This window comes from Myotis nattereri (genome assembly GCF_964212035.1).
Source record: "Myotis nattereri genome assembly, chromosome: 16".
Taxonomy (NCBI): domain Eukaryota; kingdom Metazoa; phylum Chordata; class Mammalia; order Chiroptera; family Vespertilionidae; genus Myotis; species Myotis nattereri.
The window spans coordinates 43,711,967-43,721,476 of record NC_138091.1 but is presented as its reverse complement, the minus strand read 5'-3'; positions in this window follow the sequence as shown (position 1 = coordinate 43,721,476).

The window sequence follows — 9,510 nt, the reverse complement described above, 5'->3', positions numbered from 1 at the left end:
TGATTTTGAATGACTTGGGTACCTATCTGCAAAAAATTATCTTGGGTTATACATCACACTTGACACCAAAATAAATTCCAGGTGGATTCAATACTTTAAATGTAAAAAGATGGAGTGGTGGAAGTACATGAAGCAAAAATAGGGCATTCATTTTTTATAATCTCAGCATAGGGAAGGCCTAAATATAGTCTCCAATCTGAAACCATGAAAGAAAATATTGACTATTTTAAACAAAATTATCTTTGGGGTAAAAACGCCATGAAAATAGGTCAAGAAACAAACGATACACTGGAAAAATATTTGCAACAAAAGTTATAGACAAATAGTTTACTCCTTATTTTAAAACAAGTTTCTAAAAATCAAAGAGAAAAATTCTAAGATCCTAAAAGAAAAATGGGCAATGGATGTGAGCAAGCAGAAGAACCCAGAAAAGGAATTTCAAAGACTTTCTACAAATATGGAAACTTTAGTCATAATGTAGGTGTAGCAACTAAAAACTACAACAATATATCACGCCTTTCCACTTATTAGATTGACAAAATCATTACATTCCAACTTAATGATTTTACTGTTTGGCAGGGTGAAAGCACTTTTATACATTGCTATAAGTAGTACAACTTCTATCAAGAACAATCTACCAGCATTTTAAATGCACATTTCCCGTTAGCTAGCCATTCTTCTACATATTATGTTCAAAGGTGTGCAATGACTTCTGTACAGTTCATTGAACTTCACTTTATTTTTAATAGCAAAAGACTGCAAAATAGTAACTATCCCCCTCAATAGGTTGAATTGATTAACTTATGGCATAACAACACTTTGTAATACTATGAAGTATTGATTGGGACCATCTTTATATTGTAGGGTGAACAAAGCCATGTTTTAAAAATGTTTATCTTTGACTTATGGAACTGATATAGAGATGTCTTTGTAAATACATTAAATATTTTTGGAAGTGTACTGAAAACTGGTAATAGTGTTTGGCTCCAGGAAAGGACAAGTGAATGTGAGGGAACACAGATGAGAAAAAGACAGCTTTTGCTTTTTATGACTTTTGGATTTGGAACAGTGTAATTATCGTGGGCATGTACTGATGTGATTTTGCTATGTGTGTGTTTGTACTTGTTGATGTAATGGTTTTATGAATTACTTTCTTAGTTTTCTATGAATCCATACCCTGGGATAAGCCCTTCATGATCATAATGAATAATGATGTATAGTGAGTGAGGAGGGGTAAAATTTAAACAATACAAAAAGTTTTAAAAATTATGTATAATACACCTTTGTTATATGGAATTTATAAGTGCTAATATTTTTTCATATTTGCTTCAACCTTTTAAAAAAAATAAAAGAAATAAAATAGCTTATAGAAATTTGAATTCATTGTTTTCTCTTTCCTCTCTAATTTCTCTCCCCTTTCCTCAGCAGCAAAACCCACCATGGCTTTGGTGGGGATAGTTGCAGGCTACCTGATAATAGTTTTACACCCGCGCGCACGCGCGCATAGCAAAGGATGAAGTGAAGGTGGAGGACAAGGCATTGGGAAATCACATGACTGGCATTCAGTTTCCTTTTTCTAAAAAAAAAATGTTACTGTTGAAAGTATTATGCCCTAACCGGTTTGGCTCAGTGGATAGAGTGTCGGCCTGCGGACTCAAGGGTCCCAGGTTCGATTCCGGTTAAGGGCATGTATCTTGGTTGCGGGCACATCCCCGGTGGGGGGTGTGCAGGAGGCAGCTGATCGATGTTTCTCTCTCATCGATGTTTCTAACTCTCTATCCCTCTCCCTTCCTCTCTGTAAAAACAAAAAAAAAATCAATAAAATATATATTTTTTTTAAAAAAAGTATTACTTATATTCCCCTCCCCGCCATTGACCCCTTCTAGCCTGAGGCATTTAGTTTCTGTGGAGTAAACTCTCTTTCTGATGGCTCTGGAAAGAATAAACAGTAAAAAAAAAAAAAATTGAGATTGTGGACAAAACTATTCAGCTGAGAAGATCCATGGAAAACCCAAAGGCCTTGACAGTGTGGGAGGAGTCCCTCATCCCCTGTAGTTGCAGGACAGACATGGATGAGCACCATGCCAAAGGCCTGATTGGTGGGGTTGCTGAGATCAGTGCGAAAACCGACAAACACACCAGGTCTCTTGCAGGAAAGGGCATGGGTGTGAAAGGAGTGAGACCCGAGACATGAAGTAAGGACGTTTGGGTAGGTGCGAGAACTCTGGACCCCAAGTACCTTTAGAGGGACAGGTATACTGTGCCCAAGGGAAGCTGCCTTCCTGCGCAAAGAAGCCTTTTGGTAGGTGAATGGTTGCACTTGGGCCAGCTGCCTCACAACCTGATGCTGACGCTCCTCAAGACTCAAACCCACCCCATAGTAAGAGTTAGATCCCTACATGGCCCAGAGGCGAAGACCTGTTCCCCAAGGAGGTAGCTTGTAGTCAAAAGAATTGCAGCACCTCATCAATGTGTATTGGCAGAGCTGGGGAGCAGCTTTGGAAAAATATACTAAAAGTGTTCAATGAAGGAGGCTGAGATAAAAGGCTGATCTGCTTAAAATCGTAGACTCTCAGCTGGGATTGAATGTGCTGACATTGGAGGGTGTTAATACTATGCTAGATTTGGCTAATTGGCTTTGGCTGATTGGTGCTTGGATTCAACAGCGTTCAAGAGTTAGTGAGTTTAACGGATCTCAGAGGGAAAGTGGGGGGGAAGAGATTAACCAAATAATTTATAAGCATATAAGCATAACCAATACAAAATGCTCTCTACAGGTCAATTATGATGATACACATCATAATTGACACTCACAGGGCTGCTTCTCATCGTAGCCCATGTCAGACACTTAGTTTTACCCGGGATAAATGCTGCAGCAGAAAACTAGACAAGAGAAATGGAGAGTCTACGTGACTCTAACTTCAACCAACACCCAACCAACCTGTTATAGTTGTCAGTGGTACTTGGCGGGGGGCTTTAACTAGACTGGGGAAAATCTCCTATCAAAGGTTAATTGTAACACTGTGCACCCCTAGGTTTGGAGGAAATTACACCTCGCACCATTCCCTTTCTGGGAGAAATGCCCAAATATCCAAACACCCAATCTTCAAAATGGAGACAGTGAAGCAAGAGGAGAGAGCGTAGGTGGGGCTGCTATGGCTCACTGAGAAGTCAGAGGAAAGCGGGCCTTGGGTACAAGTTCAGGGCATTCACCTGGGACTAGCTGCTGCTGCCCATTGCTCTCCTGGTTGCAAGTCTCATGGGGACCCTTAGAGTTTAGGAGATGCATGCCTGAGAGAGGAAAAAAGGTGTGGGGGATTGCTCCTGGAAGGGAGAGCATGCCTAGAACACTTTATATGTGGAATATTTCCCAATCCATTGTGAGAGAAAAATAGATCAGTAATAGATTCAAAAAATTGTCTTATATTCTGACACCATAAGCAAATGATTATACTTTCAAATGACTGTTCTGTGTTTCTCATAATGCTGACTCCTTGTAAGTCCCAATTATTTTTTTAACACTTTGTGGGGTGCGTTTTTGATATATTTTTATTGATTTCAGAGAGGAAGGAAGAGGGGAGAGAGCTAGAAACATCAATGATGAGAATCATCAGTCTGCAGGCTGATGCTCTATCCAATGAGCCAAATCGGCCAGGGCTGTAAATCCCAATTCTTAATATTCCTAGTTGGTGCCTTTGATATCAGGGAACCTCTATTATGGACCAATTTTTATATATATTTATTTATTTGTTAATCCTCACCTGAGGATATTTTTTCCATTGATTTTTAGAGAATGGAAGGGCAGTGGGGGAGATGGGCTGAGAGAGAGACATCAATGTGAGCTAGACACATTGATCGGTTGCCTCCTGCAGTGATGGCAACTCCAGTCCTCGGGATATTCCTCAACACATACTTCCTCCCAATGCGTTCTAAAACCTTACTTTCCATATCCCCTTTTCCCCATTTCCTGCTACTTCTGTGATGAATCAAAGCCCACACCTCACTTTCTGGTCATAAAACCTCTACTTCCTTTTTTTTTTGTTTGTTAAAATATATTTTTACTGATTTCAGAGAGGAAAGGAGAGGGAAAGAGAAATAGAAACATCAATGATGAGAGAGAACCACTAATCAGCTGCCTCCTGCACGCCTCCCACTGGGGATCGAGCCCGCAACCTGGGCATGTGCCCTTGACCAGTATCAAACCCGGGACCCTTCAGTCCGCAGGCTGAGGCTCTATCCACTGAGCTAAACCAGGTAGGGCTCTACTTCCTTTTGATTAGCGCTCTTCTCCCTGTCTTACCTAGCAATATTCCAAGATAATTTCTAGCCATGTGACATGCTGATTGATGCTGCTACTCCTGTCTCCTGCTCTGGAACTTCTTACATATCTGGGTAGTGCCGCCTCTTCTTTTGCCAGCTGAAGATCCCATCAGCAGATTTTTGTTTTTGTTTTTTTGTTGGTTTTTTTTTTGGCTTTTTCTTGTTTTTTTATTTTTTATTTTTTTATTAAATCTTTATTGTTCAGATTATTACATTTGTTCCTCTTTTTTCCCCCCCCATAATTCCCCTCCTTCCAGTTCCCACCCCACCCTCCTCCCTCACTCCCCACCCACTGTCCTCATCCATAGGTGCACGATTTTTGTCCAGTCTCTTCCCGCATCTCCCACACCCCTTTCCCCCCCAAGAATAGTCAGTCCATTCCCTTTCTATGTCCCTGATTCTATTATAATCTACAGTTCATTCTGTTCATCAGATTATTTATTCACTTGATTCTTAGATTCACTTGTTGATAGATGCATATTTGTTGTTCATAATTTGTGTCTTTACATTTTTCTTCTTCTTCTTCTTCTTAAAGGATACCTTTCAGCATTTCATATAATACTGGTTTGGTGGTGATGAACTCCTTTAGCTTTTCCTTATCTGTGAAGCTCTTTATCTGACCTTCAATTCTGAATGATAGCTTTGCTGGATAAAGTAATCTTGGTTGTAGGTTCTTGGCATTCATCACTTTGAATATTTCTTGCCACCCCCTTCTGGCCTGCAAAGTTTCTGTTGAGAAATCAGCTGACAGTCGTATGGATACTCCCTTGTAGGTAACTGACTGTCTTTCTCTTGCTGTTTTTAAGATTCTCTCTTTGTCTTTTGCTCTTGGCATTTTAATGATGTTGTGTCTTGGTGTGGTCCTCTTTGGATTCCTTTTGTTTGAGGTTCTCTGCGCTTCCTGGAGTTGTAAGTCTATTTCTTTCACCAGGTGGGGGAAGTTTTCTGTTATTATTTCTTCAAATAGGTTTTCAATATCTTGCTCTCTCTCATCTTCTGGCACCCCTATAATTCTGGTGTTGGTATGCCTGAAGCTGTCCCAGAGGCTCCTTACACTATCTTTGTATTTTCGGATTCCTTTTTCATTTTGCTTTTCCGGTTGGGTGTTTTTTTGCTTCTTCGCATTTCAAATCTTTGACTTGATTCTTGCGCTCCTCTGGTCTGCTGTTGGGAGTCTGTATAGTATTCTTTATTTCAGTCAGTGTATGCTTAATTTCTAGTTGGTTCTTTATCATAACATCGAGGGTCTCATTAGATTTCTTGTAGATCTCATTAAGTTTATCGGCGGCTTCTAGACAGTTCTTGAGACACCTTAAAAGTGTGGTTCTGAACTCTATATCTTCCATTGACAATTTTGTCCTGTTTCTTTGTCTCCGCATTTTTTATGCTTTCTTGGTGCACCCCCTAGTGGTCTTTGTGCGCAGTCTTGTTGTAGTTAAGCCTTGATTGTTGTAGTTAATACTGGGGGGATTTGACCTCCAGGCCAACTGGCTGTGAGAGTCAGCTGTGTCTGCAGTGGGAAAACTTCTGTCCTCTAGGGAGGTGCTAATCTAGCCTTTGCCTGAGGCTATCCAGCAAATGGCTCTGTGCAGGGCTTGGGCGGGGCGGGTCAAACGGGATCAAACAGGGCGGGTCGCACGGGATCAAACAGGGCGGGTGGAGGGAGCAGTTATGGCTGCTCTCAGTCCTATCCCCAGAGGCTCTGCCTCTCAGAGTCCCAGCAACTGATGAGTTCCAACCGATGCCAGACAGTCCCGCTTCTCCCGTTTGAGTCTGGGTCCCTAGAGACTCGCCCAGAACTGGAGCTCAGGGCCTGAGCCTCCCGATTGAAACCGACAACCGCGCCCTCAGCCACCAGCCCGCTCCGCGCACACCTCCGCACCTTTGTATTTTCCGCACAGCGCCTCCTCTGAGTCGCGGTATGCTGTTCTCTTTCCTTCTAGTTGAAGAATTTCCCCTCAGCCAGCTTTCCTGTGATTCTGGGTGATGTCCGTTCTGTCTTTTTCTCCCATCAGCAGATTTTTGAACTGGAGCTACAGCTGATGTTTTCCAAAACCTGTGTCCCATGTCTACTACAGGCTAGTTTTGTCTTTGGCAATGGGTTCCTCTGTAATCTCTGGTCTTCCCTGAAACTGGTGAATTTTCCAGGCCTAGAGTGAAAAGTGTCACTTGGAGAGGAACATAGTACATAGCGGAGAAGACAGTGGATCTGCTGTCTCTGTCACTTAACAGCTCTACAACCTTGGACTTTTCCATGCCATCTCTTTGTGACTTGAGTTGGCTTCCTCATCTGTAAAACGGAGGTAATAGTACCTACATTATAGAGCTGTGAAAAGGATTGAGGGAGTATGTAGAAGTAAAGCTCCCACCCTAACTGGTTTGGCTCAGTGGATAGAGCGTCGGCCTTCGGACTGAAAGGTCCCAGGTTCGATTCTGGTCAAGGGCATGTACCGTGGTTGTGGGCACATCCCCAGTGGGGGGTGTGCAGGAGGCAGCTGATCGATGTTTCTCTCTCATCGATGTTTCTGACTCTCTGTCCCTCTCCCTTCCTCTCTGTAAAAAATCAATAAAATTTAAAGAAAAAAAGAAGTAAAGCTCCCAGAAGAGTTCCTGGCAAATAGTAGTTGCTCAACAAATCTGGCTATTATTAGTTATTGTGTAACTTCAGTAACAATGAACAAAGATTTTTCTTCCCCATTTTCCTGTTAGTGGGGATTGAATCTGATCTCAAAATTTGCTCCTCTAGTCTTTCAAGGATGTATAATGAGGTTTATATATTTTATTTTTTAAAAATTTGTTTTTTGATTTTGAGTGAGAGAGGGAGAGAAAAAGAGAGAGGGAGGGAGGGAGAGAGAGAGAGAGAGAGAGAGAGAGAGAGAGAGAGAGAAGTTGTTCCACTTATTTATGCATTCGTTGGTTGATTTGTGTCTGTCCCCTGACCAGGGATAGAACCTGAAATCTTGGCATATCAGGATGATACTAACCAACGGAGCCACCAGGCCAGGGCTAGGTTTGTATATTTTAAACCTTCTCCTTAAGGTTGTTTTGTTTTACAGTACCATGTGTAGAGCTAGTGCAACTTGCTATATCCAATAGTAACAAAAGCAATAGCTAACATTTATTTTTATTGAGATTAATTACCATTACACCGTATAAGTTTAAGGTAAACAACATATTGATTGGACACATTTATACATTGTAGTGTGATTACCATCATAGTGTTAGCTAACACCTCTATTAAGTCACATAATTATCATTTCTTTTTTTGTGGTAAGAACAATTAAGACCTAGTCTCTTTGAAACCTTGATGTTTATAATACAGAATTATTGATGATATACACTATGCTGTCTTCTAGATCGCCAGAACTTTTTTATCTACTAGATGCAGGTTTATAACCTTAAACAACATCTCCCCAACTTCTTGGTCCCTAGCTGCTGTACCCACTTTTCTTCTCTCCATTTCAGTTTTTTTAGATTCCACATATAAGTGACATTACACAGTATTTGTACACTTTCTCGTCTGACTTATCTCACTTAGCATGATGCCCTCAAAATTCATCCATGTTGTCACAAATGGCAGGATTTCCTTCTTTCTCATGGCTGAATAATATTTCATTGTGTATGTAGGAAGCGGCTCTAGGGTCAAGCCTTGGCCTGGAGGGCAGAGCTCTCTTAGCATAATTAAGCCTGACCTTGTAGCCCTCCTAATTCCTTCCTAAGAAGCTAATTGGCTGTGGGAGGTCAGCAAGTGTTGCCAAAACAAGAACCTTTGTATACATGTTAATCTCCCTTGTTTTAATCAGACTATAAAGTAAACACGCTGTATTGGCTCTGGGTCTCTGTCTCTCCATCAGAGAATAGCTGTTCCACCCAGCCCCAGCTTTTTCCTTCAATCTCTGTGCCTTTCTCTTTCTTTCATTTTCTCAATCCCCAGCCACCCCTACTCAGGAACCAGACCACTCTCTAGCCATGCTGGACATGAAAAAGAGAGAAATATTTACATGTGTCTGTATCCCACATCTTTATCCATTCAACCCTTGATAGACACTTAGGTTGTTTCTATATCTTGGCTGTTGTGAATAATGCTGCAATAGACATGGTGTGCAGATATCTCTTTGAGAAGTTTTTGTATCAGTGTTTGCTGCTTAGCATATCCACCCAAAATTTAATGGTAGAAAACAATAACCATTTATATAGCTAAACATTCTATAAGTTGGATTGGTTGTCTGCCCTGGGACAGTCTGAGTGATCTCTGCTGGGTTTACTCAAGCAAGGCATCCAAACTGGAAAGGAGGAAGTAAAACTGTCAGTATTTGCAGACGATGATATTGTATATAGAAAACCCTAAAGACTCTACCAAAAAAAACCCTACTGTATCTAATAAATGAATTTGGCAAAGTAGTGGTATACAGAATTAATATTCATAAATTTGTGGCTTTTTTATACACCAATAATGAACTATAAGAAAGAGAAATTAAGGAAAAAATCCCATTTACTATTGCAACAACAACAACAAAAATAAGGTACCTAGGAATAAATTTAACCAAGGAGGTAAAAGACCTCTAATCAGAAAATTATAAGATACTGAAGAAAGAAATTGAGGGAGATACAAATAAGTAGATGCATATGTGGCGAAGCAGCATGGCCATGGCATACTCAGCCCCACATTGGGCATCTAATGTGCCGCGCCAGCTCAGTCAGATTCGGTGACCCTGAGAGGGGGTGGTGAAGGATTGAGAAAAGACAGACAAGAGAAGAAAGCTGGGTCTGGGTGGGACACTGTCCTCTCTGATGGAGAGCCTCTCTGGTGGAGAGCTAGTGACAGCGCCATGGACTACAAGCCCTGTCTTTATTTCATAGCCAGATTCCACGAGGCAAAGTAAGGGTGTGGTCAAGATGTTTACAACATTCTCGTCTGTTTCGATCCTACTCAATTACATGCACCTGAAGCCCACATCACTTAGGCTCATGGGGCCACGTGTTTGGACCATAGGTTCAAGCTCACAACCATAGCTGTTGGCTATTATTTGTGCTGGGAGGGCTCTACCCTCCAAGCTGGGACTTGGACGTGGCTTTACCATGAGAGGACTGTGCCCTCTCATTAGTCCAAAGCTTGAACCTGTCCAAACACTGTAGCCGCTCTTCACAAGCACATACTGTGCTCATGGATAGGAAAAATTAAGACCATCA